Source organism: Podarcis pityusensis (genome assembly GCF_964106645.2).
Source record: "Podarcis pityusensis genome assembly, chromosome: 7".
Taxonomy (NCBI): domain Eukaryota; kingdom Metazoa; phylum Chordata; class Lepidosauria; order Squamata; family Lacertidae; genus Podarcis; species Podarcis pityusensis.
Window position 1 is genome coordinate 25,530,001 of NC_138031.1, and position 15,804 is coordinate 25,545,804.

A 15,804-nucleotide genomic window follows, 5' to 3' on the forward strand; every position below is an offset into this window, starting at 1 on the left:
GACAAAAAAAAAATCTGATAACTTGACATACACACTAATGGGGCCTGGAACAAGAGCTTGGGGTTGTAGTTGGCAGCTGTGAAAGAGACAGATTGGCATGCTGGGGATCATTAGGAAAAATATTGCAAACGAAGCAGTCAAAATCATAATGCCAGCATAAAAATCCATGGTGCAACTGCACTTGGAATACTGTGTACCGTCTCTCTTGGTGATACCTCATGGGTCAGGAGCACCGCTTGTAACTACTAGAACATCCTCCCAGTTGAGATTAGACAGACACCCTCCTTGCTAAACTTTGGGTGTGTGACCAATATTTTCTTATTTCAGCAGGCGTTTTAAGGTAGCGTCCGGCTTTATGGTGCATTTTTCCTGGCCTTTATTGTTTGAATTGTTCGCATTTTGTTTTGTAATTTTATGTACACTGCTTAGTATTATTAATAGGTAAAGATAAAGGGACCCCTGACAATTAAGTCCAGTCGTGAACGACTCTGCAATTGTGGTGTTCATCTCGCTTTAAAGGCCGAGGGAGCCGGTGTTTGTCCACTTCTGCAGACAGTTTTTCCAGGTCATGTGGCCAGCATGACTAAGCCGCTTCTGGCAAAAGCAGAGCAGCGCACGGAAACACTGTTTACCTTCCCGCTGGAGCGGGACCTATTTATCTACTTGCACTGTGTGCTTTCGAATTGCTAGGTTGGCAGGAGCTGGGACCAAACAATGGGAGCTCACCCCATCGCGGGGATTCGAACCGCCGACCTTTCGATCAGCAAGCCCAAGCGGCGCAGTGGTTTAACCCACAGCACCACCCGCGTCCCTAGTATTGTTAATAACTGATACATAAATACTTCAAATAAATAAAGTTCTGTCTCACCTCTAAAAGGATATTGTAGAGCTGGAAAAGGTTCTTTTTTTTTTTAATAAATAATTTTTATTAAAGTTTTAAACAACAAAAAAAGAAAAAACATACACAATACATATCTCAAAAAAAAAAGATAACAAAAACACAAAAAAAAAACACAATTCATCAATAAAAAACAAAAAACATAACAGTTAAAAACAATATCTCTTTTCCATTTCCGGTTTTTTTAGTTTACTTATTTTCTGGACTTCCTCATACCTCCTTCTTTTGTATTCCAATCCAAATTGTTTGTCCAGCAATTTCTTTTCAACTTTTTTAATCCCAATCTTTAACTTTAATATAATATTGTAATATATAACTTCAACTTCTTTAAACCTAATCTTTAATCTTAATATAATATAACATTAAAATTTTCCCTCTTAATTGTCAAATTTCCATTTCTTTAATCATCTTTAATCCTAATCTTAATCTTAGTCTATCATTAACTTTAACCTATACAGCTGGAAACCGCTTATTTTCAGTCCAACATCACTCTAACATTCTTTAATTTTGCAGTGTTTCTGAAGATAGTCTTTGAATTTCTTCCAATCTTCCTCCACCGACTCTTCTCCCTGGTCACGGATTTTACCAGTCATTTCCGCCAGTTCCATATAGTCCATAAGTTTCATCTGCCATTCCTCCAGCGTGGGAAGTTCTTGTGTCTTCCAATATGGAAAAGGTTCAAAAAAGAGCAACCAGCATAATCATTGGGGTGGAGAAAGTTCCCTAGATATCCTAGATGGGTTTTTCAAGGCTCTTTTTATTGCACTACGTTCAGTATGTCAATCAAAATAACACATTATTTCCTTGTTTACACCACCACTGTATCAAATTATTGATTGTAAACCCCATGGGACACAGTCCTCTCCTCTCATGCTCTGTAGGAGGCAACACACAGCGATAGGGCAGTAATTATGATGAAGATAATAAATGTTATAATAATAATAATATTGTTCTGAAGACATCTCAGTGAATCTGAATGCAAAACAAACTTGCACCCGGAAGTTATATTTTACCTCAGCTACATTCCTCTTTCTGGTTTAAATTGTCTTCAGCTCCCTAATAAAGCTATTTGTTTTGTTAAAACAAGATGACACAGTAGCATTCCAGTTAAATATGACTTCTCAGATTAATATGTTAGTCCATGATGTACTTTAATTTCCTCAGGGACGAAGAGTGTTGTTACAAAGCATTATGGTTATATAGCTGTTATGTACTGTAAAAGTATGAGTCAGTAGTCCTTTAAAAGGTTAACAGACCTTTTTGTTCCAGGATGTTCTATCTAGGAAAAAAAAAAAGTACTGTAATCCAGACAACTGAAACAACTAAAACTAAATCCTTTGGTATTCAAGCACGATATAATATATCAATCATAAAACAATAATTTGATGTCTGACATTCTTCAAAGGTAAATTATATTTTGGTAAAAACAATGCAGCGTCTCACACAAGATATGCGTGGTTGAAGCTTGTATTGTTTTGGAGGCCTGCCTGTTTATGAGAAGCTTGTAAATGAAGACTAGTTTCAACCATGCAAGCAGAGCTGTAAAATGATCGTGGCTGCGGGCTGCGTACACAACTGTACATTTGAGGCACATTTCCTTCCTCTCAAAGGATCCTGGGAACTTTAGTTAAAGGTGCTAGGAATTGCAGCTCTGTGAGGGGTAAACTACAGTCCCCAGGAATTTGGGGCGTGGGTGGGTATGTCCTTTAAATATATGTTATGCAGTGCTTTATTTCTAAAAAAATGTTTAGGGGTACTCTCATTTTCCTACTCATATTGAAATACTGCCCCTCAATGAGGCCAAACTTAGATTCACAAAATGTTTAGGGGGTATGCGTACCCCCAGAGAAAATGCACCAATGTTATATATGCATCCATGATCATACATGGGCATAGCATGAGCAAGGGAGAAGCGCACACAAAGTGTGTGAAAGGCTTTATTGATAAATGGGCAGAATGAGCAAGCCTGTTTTTCATTTCAAACCAGCTTTCCTGTTCAGTTCTGGGTAATCAGTAACAGTAAAATCCCAGGCATTCTCCCATCATGTTAAGTAAACGTGTGGCATGTGTGTGCAGGGATGAGCATGTCATCGCCACACCAGTTGACATTCTCCACAGTTGAGCAATACATTTATTATGACCAACTGAAATGCCATGAAGTAATGAGCAAGCACTCATTGTCTTCTTTCTTTCTTTCTTTCTTTCTTTCTTTCTTTCTTTCTTTTGGACCAGCTTTGCTTTCTTATAGACCTTTGTTTTGTTTTTTTGCATGTCCTGGAAAATCAAGATGCTGATACACATGGGGAGTCTCCACTGGTACAGGGGCAGTTGCCCATTTCAGATAGGTGCCCTCCAACTTATGGAGTGTATAGTATGGAACTCATTTCCACAGGAGGCAATGATGGCCCCCTACTTGGATGGCTTCATTTATTAAATAAAATGAAAAATGTATTATGGAAGGGGGCGGGGTTATTGGGGTTTGTTGTTGTTCTATGTATTTTGTGGTTTTTATATTGTAAATTTACGTTGCTAACTGCCCTGAGATCTGCTGAGGGAGGGCGGTATACAAATTTAATTTAAAAAAATAAAAGAGGATTCGACAGATTCTTGGAGGATTTGTCTATCAATGGCTGCTAGCCACAGTGGTTAGGTTCTGCCTCCACTATCGGAGGCAGTATGTGTATGAACGGCAGTTGCTGGGAATCGCAAGTGTTGTTCTCAGGAGCTAGCTGCTTTTGGGCTTCCCATTGGCAACTAGCCACTGTCAGAACAGGATGCTGGACTAAATGGACCACTGACCCTCATATTCTCATGAAGGTGATGAAAATGACAATCTGAAGGTTGTGGGGAATAGAGCTAGCACATTCATCTTTGTGGCTGTGATAAGAATTTTAAGGTCTTAGATATGTAATAAATGTTCATAAATGTACCAAGCAAACACGTACATAAATAAATAAACCACATGTCTAAAAACCCCACAGAAAAAAACAAACTGACCTCAATTATTTCTCTGCAAGGTCAAAGTGGGAAACCTCCCCGTTGTCTTTTTCCTTCACAAATCCTATCTTAAGGGCACATTTAAGGTATGAATAGGGTGTGAGCCTGTGACCTGGCCCAGGAACTAAGTATTTATCATTACAAAAGGCTGGCCAGGCTCCCCAAGCAATCCAATCAAGTGACCATTAAACGTAACCTGTGAGATAAACAAGTCAATCAGATTTCTGCTGTAGACCGCCTTTTCTGTGATGTAGAAATGATGTATCTGGGGGGTGGTCTTAGGTTACACCCCTTCTGTGATGTATGTATGATGTATGGAGGGCTGGTCTTGAGCTCCAGGGCAGGGAATTTAAAATGTCTATATAAGGCCTTGCTCGCCATTGTTCTGGGTTCCTCCTCCTTTCCTGTGTGTGAGGGGAGCACCCTGTTGCAATAGATCAATAAAGATCAGGCTTACTAGCTGTTTTGCTTCTCAATATTCTCTGGTTGGCCTCTGTTTATTTTCTCCTACCAATAGGCAGTGGCGTAGCGTGGGTTGTCAGCACCCGGGGCAAGGCAAGTAATTTGCGCCCCCTAACCCGTGGATTTTAGGTAGGGGCAGAGAGCTGCGAGCACCCCCCCCCCAGATGTTGCACCCGGTGCGGCCGGCACCCCCGCACCCCCCACGCTACGCCACTGCCAATAGGGAACCTACGTAAGAACACTATATGGGCTCTTGGATACCCCATAAGAGGGAAAAAGGGCAGATTTTTGTTTACAACATGGCCTACCAAGAGAGCTATGGCCTTCCAGGACTTTAAATTGTGTTATAGGCCTCTATAGAAGTGGAGGAGGCTCCCTTGCTCACACCTTTGCCCTCCAGCTCAGGGTGGGGTGGCATTGGGAGGCAGAGCTTCTTGGCACAACTCACCCCAGCTCTCCTCCTCATGATGCTACTTCTGTGGGGAGTCCTAACTCCTGAAGAGAGTTTATGTTATGGTGGTAATAGCCCTGGCATAGAACAGCCACCTGGCATGGCATGCCTACCATCTCTCCTCTCCACCCCCTAATACTGTTGTCTTTTTATAGAAGACACGTAACAAGTGCTCGCTTTATCTCCCGGAGCCTGAGAAGCAAACGGACTTCCAGATTTTAATGGAAAGCTACAACACGTTAGTGAAGCGTAGCTAACGAATGCAGAACATGGCAATTATTGCACATGGAAGTTGGGGCAAGGGTGTTTTTTTAAAGGGTTTTTTTAACACTTGGAGTGTGAAGTTTTCCTTCTGCCAGACCTTAGACTGCACTTTGCACAGGCTTTTTGTCATTAAAATACTCTTATGTAAGCCTAATTGACACAGTTAAAAGAGCTATTACTCACAGATGTCTGTTGCTATAGTAATGGGGGAGAAAGGCAGAATGCTCTTCACCCTTCTCAAAATAATAGACATTATCATATGTAAAGGCATTGTGTCTTTTTTTTTTTGTAAAGCTCCTCTTCAGAAGCTAGGCACTTTGTACATGTTGTAACAAGGATGAACCCTCATTAAGGAGTTCATAATAATTTTTAACACCTGCCAAAATGATGGAGAGGGAGAATGAATGCAAGTGTAAATCATAATGTTCCAGGATACAGTATATGCTTTTCTAGTGATCTCAACTTTTTTTTTTAATGGGGCTTTTAGGAAATCAGTATTGTTCCCATGGAATTGAAATTAGTATCAAAAGCTCCAGAAAGAGAAAACGTGGTATTATTTTATGTGAGGGTTTTTAGCCTCTCCTTTTCCCCTCACAAAGTGGTTCAACAATCAGTCCCTCTTCCCAAGGAATTCTGGGAACTGTAGCTCTGTGAGAGGAATAGGGGTCTCCAAACAACTCTCAGCATCCTTAAAGTCACAAATGTGAGTGAAACATTGTGTTAAGTATGGCCGTACTGTGTACATGTGAATCCTGAGAAAGCCCAGGACCCTAGACATTTGGTAACTTTCTTCCACCAACACTGCCGCCAACCTGTCTGCTATTGCCCCTGGAATACAGCATTAAAAAAGTGGATAGCTGTGAATATATTTTTGCTTTCATCTTTATTGTCCTGGGGAAACTCTACTGGTGCCCTTCCAGAATGAAACCCAGTACCTTCAGCATGAGGAAAGATGCTTTGTTTTCATACATAAGATACTGAAACGCATTTTAGGATCGATATCAAGTGCAAGTGCCAGTCAGACAATATTGCTTATCTTTTATTTGCAATGCAGCCTACCATGTTGCTAATTACTTGTGCAAAACCTTTAATGAAACGGCTCCAAATCAGGCTGCACAGCCAACCAGAACATGTCACTCTTGCCTTAACTTTTCTTCCATGCTACAAATGGGTAAGCAGTTGGAGGAAAATACAGGTTGAAGCAGGCCCCATCCGTCCAGGCTTTTAAATGAGTTTTAGAAGTCTCATCATTTCAGGTTGCATTTTTTTTGCTTGAAGGATTTGTTGTGCAGCGGTTTTGAAACCGTTTCAGAATTTGTAATGCCAGTGCGTTCTGCTTTAACTGCTTATTTTTATTGAAATGTGTGGTTGTATTTTATTATTGTATTATGATGTCAGCTGCTTTGCTTTGCCCTGAAATAGTGGCCTATAAATATTTAAATAAAGGAATGAAGTAGGGATTTGAACCATGGACGTAGCTAGGATTTTTGTTGGTGGGGTAGGCTTTTGTTGGGGGGGGGGCGGAACCTCATATTTGTATTGGTTTTTATTTTTATTGATTTAGGGGGGCAGCTGCCTCCCTGGCCATGCACATGATTTGAACCTGGGTCTATGAAGTAGGACCACTGAGAAGTGGGTACACAGACTGTACGGATGTACTGCAAGCCTTCAGTCAGCTGGACCCCCAGACTCTGAGCTCCCCCCCTTTTTTAAAGTAGGTCTAGTCCTCTTGGAAATAAAGTGATGGAACAAACTATACATGTACTATTCACAGCCATTTCTGTGAGATGAGCCTTCCTGGCTTTCCCCACCTTTCAGTATTTTTAGAGTGAAGTTGGGGCTATGGATGTTAGCAGCAAGTCAGGTTAATTTTATGTTTCATTTTATTTTTCTTTCTGTACTCTCTCTTCTTCCTATAACTAACTGGTGAATTCTCAGACTAAAAACAAAAAGGGAAAGGGAAAAGTAATACTGTATTTTTTTAAAAATATATATTTTTAAAAATTTCAGATGATGACAATCTGTGTTATTTTTAATAATGTCTTCTGTGGACTTTATAGCTTTGCATTAACTCTGATTCTTTACATAGAACTTGTGTTCTACTTTACGCATAGAAGCTGCATGTGTACATCACCTTCTGTTTATTACTCAGAGATCTAGAAAACGGTATCTTTGTTCCAGCTCAAGTACAATATGTTCATGCTAAGTCTATACACAGGCCCTCCATTTCAGATACTGTGGTGTATTTTGACCTGGCAGCCCCATTAACAGCTGAGTTTGTTCTGATAGCGGGACGATGTTTGCTGTCCTTGCGAGTCTGGCAATTACATCTGCTTACACCACAGTCTGCCTGGTATTTACAATTTAATATTTGCTGCTTTCACTTTTTCAGGTTTCACTGCTAATGCTTTAAATTAAGCCACAAGGGAAGGCTTGACGCTGAAGAGCGTTTTGCCTAACACCTTTCCCAAGCTGTCACTTCTGCCTTAACAATGCATTCCTGATTTTGCCACAGCTACAGTACTGGTGTTTGCTAAAATCCCTGGAAGTAAAACTGCAAGTTTTAATTGTTAGATCAGCCCACTAAAACTTTGGCTGAGGACCAGTTTTAACCAGAGGGGTTAAAGGTAAAGTCTCTCTGTGTGTGTATAGACCTGGTGTGTCGCTATACTAATGAATGAAAAAGAACATATTAAAAATGGCCTTTCCTTCTTTTGCAGGGAGCATTTGCTTATTAAATGTCTTTCTGTTTTATTTCTTTAAAGTGTTTATTGGCCTCTCTTCTGCTGAAGCTACCAGAGCGCCTTAAGCATAAAACAACACTGCAACCCAGCAGTTGTACTACTAATGTTTGATGAACAAGCTTACTCTCAGGTAAGTGCACAGGATCGCAGCGTAACAGCAATTGTGTACTGGTGATGTGCTGGCTAAGGGACAATAGGATTTGGTGGGTGCACTGCTGCCAATGTTTTGGTATTTTAATGATTGTATGTTTTAAAGTAGGGTTGTATTTTTTAATTGACCTTACTGATTTTATCTTTTGTAAACCGCTTTCAGGTGTATAAATTTTATGAAAGAATTTTTTTTAACTGAATTAGCAAATGCACCATCAGAATGCAAAATTCTACACTGTCATAGTGGCTGAATGCCTAAAGCAGGACAGAGTAAAGGATGGGATGTCAGTGGAACAGGGAAGGAACACACAGGTCTCTTCCACGCTGTGGGCACATCCCATCAGTGGCACTTCTTTAGTCCAGATCTGGAAGAATAAATGTCCCTCCCATAGACTTGCTCCAGGCAGGCTCATTGGGCTGCCTCCCCATATCCCCTACTGTCAGGGGGTGGAGGAGGCCAAGCACTGATTCAGTGGCCAGCTGCTGCTCCTTCTGCCATGGAAGACTGCTGAGCATGAGAGAAAAGGAGCCAATGACCACTGTTTTTGGCTTCATCCCCTGGCTCCTCCCAAAATGCCATGTGACGTCACATGACGCATGTGTGATGTCAACCGGACCCTCAATCTTTGGCGCAAGTTGGCACCTCTGTCCAGAAGTCAAGTGTTTCTCATTGCCTCTTCTACTTGGATTAGACCAGGGGTCAGCAAACTTTTTCAGCAGGGGGCCGCTCCACTGTCCCTCAGAGCTTTTGGGGGGCCGGACTATATTTTTTGGGGGGGAAATGAAATGAATTCCTATGCCCCACAAATAACCCAGAGATGCATTTTAAATAAAAGCACACATTCTACTCATGTAAAAACACGCTGATTCCTGGACCATCCGCAGGCCGGATTTATAAGGCGATTGGGCCGGATCTGGCCCCTGGGCCTTAATTTGCCTACCCATGGATTAGACAACGCACAGTGATTCCCCTTTCAGTTTGCAACTCTGGCCAAGGGCAAGTCCTTTATATGAGCTGGAGAGAAGAATCTAGAAAATATTGGAAATACAAAATAAACTCATACAGGTGTGGATGCTGGGGTGTGTGAGGGTGAAGCAAAGCAGATCAGGCGGGGTAATACCAGCCCTTTAAAACCATAAAACAGCTGTCTGCTCCTCAGCCAACAGGAATGTATGTACAATCTTTAGCAGAATAAGCTGCTTGTCTTCCTGGCCAGCTTGCCTCTGTTAATGTTGCCTTTATGGGAATCAGAGAAGTTCTGTCCACAGCAATCTAGTTGTTGCAACTCTGCAGGGATGGTAATAAATGTAATGGAAACAGGTGTCCAATGGAACGGAGAAGCAGATTCCACACACAGCTGTGTCCGCCTTGAATAAAGGTTAATTGTTTCACAGTCAGGAGGAACAGCTTAATGGACAATTGAAAATGGATCATGGTTAATGCTTCCATTAAAAAGAAGAAGAAGAAAAGAGTCTTTAACTGTGTAAAAAGCAAATACCAGCAAAAAATCCAATGTCACCTTAAAGAGTGACAAATGTGTTACGGCATAAGCTTTTGTAGACTAGAGTCCACTTCATCAAATGCATGGTGTTATTCTAAGTTGACAGGTGTGAGTGTGTGTGTGCGTGCGTGCGCGCGCACACACACACACACATATTTGGGGGGGGGGAGAGGGAAATAGAGAAGCAGTGAGGTCCGTAGGAAATGAAATTCAAAGAGGAGGGATTGTGACCATTAAACCTTAAATGTACGTAACAAACAGTGTGATGAAACACAAAGCAATGTTGATGAGAGCACAAATATATTGGCAGAAATTCAACAGGAAATGATGGGGAAAGATTTATATCCATTGTCCAGAAAGGCTCCACCTACTTGTTTCTCCACTCTCAACTCTCCTTAACTGTAGGCCAGATTTCATGTTAAGGTAAGGCTATTTTCAGAAAAAGACATTCTGAGATGTTCCTGCCATTGATTTTTATGGCCACTGCATCAGGCCCTAAAGGCATTATTTGAGCTCTTATGCAAACAGGCAGTGCAGTGATTCCGCATAACTTGTATAAGGTTGTATAACCTGTGGCTTTAACAGTAGCTTGACACAAAGAAATTAAACAGGTGTGTTTTTGTCAATGCAAAAAGGCACATATTTATATATATATCTGAGGTGGAGAACCTGTGGCCATGAAGATGCTGAGCTACAATTCTGGTCATCCCTGACTACTGGCTGAGACTGGTGGAAAGTGGACATCTACAACAACATCTAAAGAGCCACAGCTCCCCTCTCCCTTCCCTGCTTTAATGTAAGGTAAAATGACATACGGGACGCGGGTAGCGCTGTGGGTAAAACCTCAGCGCCTAGGGCTTGCCAATCACATGGTCGGCGGTTCGAATCCCCGCGGCGGGGTGAGCTCCCGTCTTTCGGTCCCAGCTCCTGCCCACCTAGCAGTTCAAAAGCACCCCAAGTGCAAGTAGATAAATAGGTACCGCTTTATAGCGGGAAGGTAAACGGCGTTTCCGTGTGCTGCGCTGGTGCTGGCTCGCCAGAGCAGCTTCGTCACGCTGGCCATGTGACCTGGAAGTGTCTCCGGACAGCGCTGGCCCCCGGCCTCTTAAGTGAGATGGGCGCACAACCCTAGAGTCGGACACGACTGGCCCGTACGGGCAGGGGTACCTTTACCTTTACCTTTTAAAATGACATACATTTATGAGTCCATATTATAGTTCATATTAAAGTGGACAGAGGGAGACCAAGCATTCTGAAAAGATTCACTGACTATAAATATGTTTGCTGCCAAATCAGATAATAGTGCTTTCATGTATACCAGTGTTTCCCAAACTTGGGTCTCCCATCAGTTTTTTAACTACAACTCCCATCATCCCTAGCTAGCAGGACCAGTAGTGAGGGATCATGGGAGTTGTAGTCCAAAAACAGCTAGCGATTCAAGTTTGGGAAACACTGAAGTATACAAATCCATTCAGAGAGCCCTATAGGACATTTTGAGCATTTAAGGGCGCTACACAGTCAACTTACCTGCACAATAAGATAAAGATCATTTTCCTGAAGTACACTGGCTTCAGGTCTATAATAAGTGTACTTAAGGAAGTTTATGGAAATGAAGTTTCCTATTCCTTCTTTGCCCCAACAGCCAAATCATGAATAAATGAATGAACTCTCCCAGGGAGGAGAGATGGCATCACAGTGAAGCAGCAATGCAGTCCCTTGGCTTATTGTTCTCTTGCCTACGATGACCAGCCAGGTGAAGTGGGAAAAGACTTATCCATTTGTCTCTATGGCAACAGGGCAACCTCTTTGGACATGCAAATGGAAGGACTTAACTGGTTAGCTTAACAAAGGATCTAGTCGGACTGGTTCACCAGGTTTCTTCTTGTAGATTCTAACAGTCACAGAATCATAGGGTTGAAAAGAACCCACGGTATCATCTGGATTGCCCCCAACCTATTAAAAATACGTTTTAATATGATTTATAAATATACATACTGCACCACAGTTCAGTTTAGAAATTATCAGGGTGGTTCACATGATGATAACAGCAAAATCATTAAAAATACTGCTAAATAGGACCATAAATACAGTATTAAATCACCAATGAAACCTCGGTGGTCTGGAGGCACCTGGAGTAATGTGAATCTTACCATTGGCAGCTGGGTCTTTTCATCCTGGCATCTGGAACAGACAAAGTATAGGTTGTGAGTATATCCAGGAAGAATAGTGTTTATTTACTTTTCTGTAGGTTTAACCTGAATGATCTTCCCAAAGATCATTCCAAAATGATCTTCCAAAAACAAAACAAAAAAAATCTTCACAACGTTTCTTCAAAATGTGTTAACAATGCAACTATATATATATCTACTCAAAAGGAAGCACCATTGAGCACAACGGACCGCAAGCCTAAAATATGCACGTAGAGAGAAACTTCTTTCCAAAAAAGGGTTTTCTAAAAATCTTCCATCACAATGCATGTGTTCAAGAGAGAGACTCTAGGCTGTCAATGATTGTTTATTCCAGTTCACTGACTTGGGCTACACAGGAAAAGAAAATCCCATCAGCCTCCCTATGCTATGTTTATATGAGTGTGTGTATACAACATCTGTTTCCCAATCTGACTGGGAATCTGCCAAAACTATTAGGTATTCAGTGTTTTTTTTAAAAAAATATTTTATAAAATTTACTGCATGATCGTTTTTTTAAAAAACCCACCTCAAAGCAGTTTACAGAAAGAACATCTAGGACCTCTATGGAACCAGAAAAGATGGGAAAGCATCACCATTCCCAAAATGTATTCTGGCCTACCTCAAAAAATACAGAATTCTTCTGCAACCTCTTTTGTGTGGGAAAAGCGTGATATTTTGTAGCCTCACATCTAGAGAAAGTGCCAAACAAGTTGGCAGTGCAAGACTGAAATCTCTGGGGTTTGCAACAGTCCAAGCATGTACGGTGAATAGTCTGTGTTTTCACCATGGTAAATTATGATCCCAAACTTTTTACCTTTCTTTGTAACAAGGCCACAATGTGCATGTGTTAAGAATAGCCTACAGTGTGTTTACTATGAACTACCGTATTTTTTGCTCTATAAGACTCACTTTTTCCCTCCTAAAAAGTAAGGGGAAACGTGTGTGCGTCTTATGGAGCGAATGCAGGCTGCACAGCTATCCCAGAAGCCAGAAGAGCAAGGGATTGCTCCTTTCACAGCACAGCGATCCCTCTTGCTGTTCTGGCTTCTGAGATTCAGAATATTTTTTTTCTTGTTTTCCTTCTCCAAAAACTAGGTGCGTCTTGTGGTCTGGTGCGTCTTATAGAGCGAAAAATACGGTACTATTCTGGATGAAACTGATCCATGCCCACTGCACATAAGCCTGTGATTAGAATTTTGTGGGTTGTTGTTGCTGCTGGTTTTTTTTAAAAAAAACAACAACAACTGTTTCATCAGAATGTTAAAAGTCTATTGTAGTCAACTTGTAAACACATCAGTTGTGCACAAAAGAGATGCAGCAGCAGGGAAAAAAATAATCCTTTAAGCAGCTGGTTATCTTGGTTTAGATTTGGAACACTGCAAACTGTTTTAAACATGCAAGTCGAAAATGTGGTTTGTCTGCTTGGCTGGGTGTGGGGGAAACAGCTGGATCTAAATAGAAACTCCCACCTGTGCATACACAACTTTTAGTATCCACAATAAGAGTTTTCTGGCCACGCCACCATTTCAATTTGTCAGTGTTTATTCTGGGCACCCAAGCTAAAAAGTCTTCGAATCCTCTTGGACCATATCTATTTTTCTTCTCCCCCCCCCACCCGTTTTTAGAATGCATATAAATGCAGAGAATGAATCCACAGGAGGATTTTGGATTTGTTCAGACATTACTTTGCTCTTGCATGGAAGCCATCTGTATAGAAAATAATTCAAACATGTTTTTGTCTGAAGGGCAACTTAAGTAACATGAATTAAGCAGTCGCCAAGCATCATCAAGTTTATTTATAAGCCACTTTTCCAACCGATGCTCAAGGCAGCTCACAAGAACTGTAAACCAATCAATAATATATAGGTACAAGAAAAACAGCTGTAAATATATCAAACACATTTCACGGAAATAGTGTTTGGTATCCACATGAGCAATATCACAAATGCATTCATATTAAGGTACATTCGGTAACCGGAGTCTGTATGCTTAGTTATTATTTAGACTGTGTTAGACCAAACTGATTGAACCAGTAGACATATGAGTTTCTTGGCTCATTTTAGGCAGTGGGGAGCAGGGTTGACTGAGGGACTCTATTGCAACTGACCACTTTTTGAGTGTTTTGCACCTCCTGTTTGTGCCTAAGTGGATTGGCTTGACAGTGGCTGCTAGCCTGTGTTAGTGGAGACCATTGCAAGAAACTGGGAGGAGTTGGCCCTCTCATCTGAGCAGTGACTCTGGGAACAGCTATTTTACTCCAAGCCTTACAGGGGTGAGTATCTGAACAGAACAGGGCTGAAGGGGGATTGTCTGTCTGTCTGTCTGTCTGTCTGTCTCTCTCTCTCTCTCTCTCTCTCTCACACACACACACACACACACACACACACACTGCTGCTATAAGCTGAGGCCAGAGAACAGCTGGAGATTTGGAGGCCGATTTGTGTGAAGGATCTGATGCGATGGAGAAAGTGAGGAATGGGGTCACTTTCAAGACTTGATTGTGTTATTTATTACATTTATATATCCTACCTTTCCTCCAGGGATCTCAAGGTGGTGTACATTGTCCACATGTTAACCTCCCAACAACCGTGTGGGGGAGCTTAAGATGAGAGAGTGTGCCTGGCTCAAGGTACGTGGCTGAATGGGAGATTTGAACCCAGATCTCCCTCATCCTAGTCCAGCACTCTAACCACAACCCCATACTGGATTTTTATGTGCTCCTTAAAATGCTGCTGTGATAGTTTCAGATTTTTAATTTCTTTAATGTGCAATTTTAATAGCAGGATTTTGATGGTGTTTTCTGATATTTTTCATATGTAACCTCTTGACTGTGAGCTCTTTGGCTTTTTTTGGTTTTGAAAAGCAGCATGCAAAGAGCAGTATGATAGGACAATTACTCACAAAGTGGTCATGTAAGGTACCCTTCCTTTGTTGCAGTGATAGCTCTCTCTCTCTCTCTAGCCCAGCTCTCTCTCCTCCCAGCTGTGGAATGTGCTTGCATGGAAATTCCCTGAACTATTAAGGAGCCCTGGAATTTATCTTCTTTCTCTGAAAGTGGAGTGATATGTTTAATAAACTTGACAACTTACCCAATGAACAGTAGAGACTAAAGGGGGGGTGAAGAAACTAGAAAGTAGGGAGCCAACCATAACATACTGACTCTAATGTGGTGGTTGTTTTCATTCACGTATGTTTCACTTGAGACACTAAGAAGCTTTGTTTGCTCCACATGTGAATTCTGTTAATGAAGAAGAAAAATAGATGCAGGCCTGATGTGGGCACCTGCCATCCTAAAGTAGCAGGCCCCACCAGAGCTGACGCCTGCCTTCCTAGGGCTCCCCATTTCACATTGCTGAGTTGGCTAGACTCTATTTTAAGTTCCCTGCAATAGCATTACTGAGGTTCTGGGCATTGTGGGAAATTCAAACAGCAACTCATAGCCCTCTGCCCCAGTTTGGAGTACTGCTGTTGTTGCCACTGTCAGATAAGCCCAGTGTAATATGGGGCCCACTAGAGAGCACTTTACATGGGGCCTGCGCAATGCTGGAGCTGGTCCAATAGGTGATACATTTTTGTCAACATTAAGACCAATTAGGGGAATAGAATCCAAACTTTGTGTATGAAAATTTCCTGAGTGCTGAAATTCTGTGTTGTCCAGGAAAAATCACAATGCTTTTGGCATTATTTTAGCTTGTGTGAATTCTCTGGCTAAACTAGCATTAAGCACAGCTCCAAAAGCTGCCTCTGCTGTCCAGGAAGGATTTGTGGCAGAGCACCCTGCAAGACTTCAATTGCAAAATGCTTCTGTCACAATGTATTGATTCCTACTAAAGGCATGGAAAATAACCCTGCTGCATTATGGGTTCAAGCCTTAGTTCCATTATTATCTCCAGTAAAAACTTGAATGACAGCCTGCCTACTAGAGATTTATAGGTGCAAACCATTTGTCTTCAGCAGTGCAGTCAGATGGCTTTGCTCGCTTATTAGACTTGACAGCTCCACTGTGGTGGGCCATAAGTCATTCCCAGATCAATCGTAGACAGTGAATGGATTGGAAGCCGTCTAGGGTCAGCATGCCAGCTCAATTGACCTGCTATTATTTGATTGCACTCAGATATTGTCAAATACTCCATACAGTCAAGAGTGC

General features: G+C 41.6%; 1 long non-coding RNA gene across 3 annotated transcripts in view; it reads left to right on the forward strand.

Moving 5' to 3' along the window:
* Positions 1-15,804, forward strand: part of LOC308481508 — a 45,503-nt gene that overhangs the window by 19,895 nt on the left and 9,804 nt on the right. For 2 of the 3 annotated variants that reach the window (XR_013988721.1, XR_013988722.1), the window contains 2 exons: positions 7,838-7,946; positions 14,198-14,286. This is a non-coding gene — a long non-coding RNA (uncharacterized lncRNA). Of the gene's footprint in view, positions 1-6,979; positions 7,700-7,837; positions 7,947-14,197; positions 14,287-15,804 lie in introns of those variants that run through there. The other variant, XR_013988723.1, reaches the window with a different exon arrangement.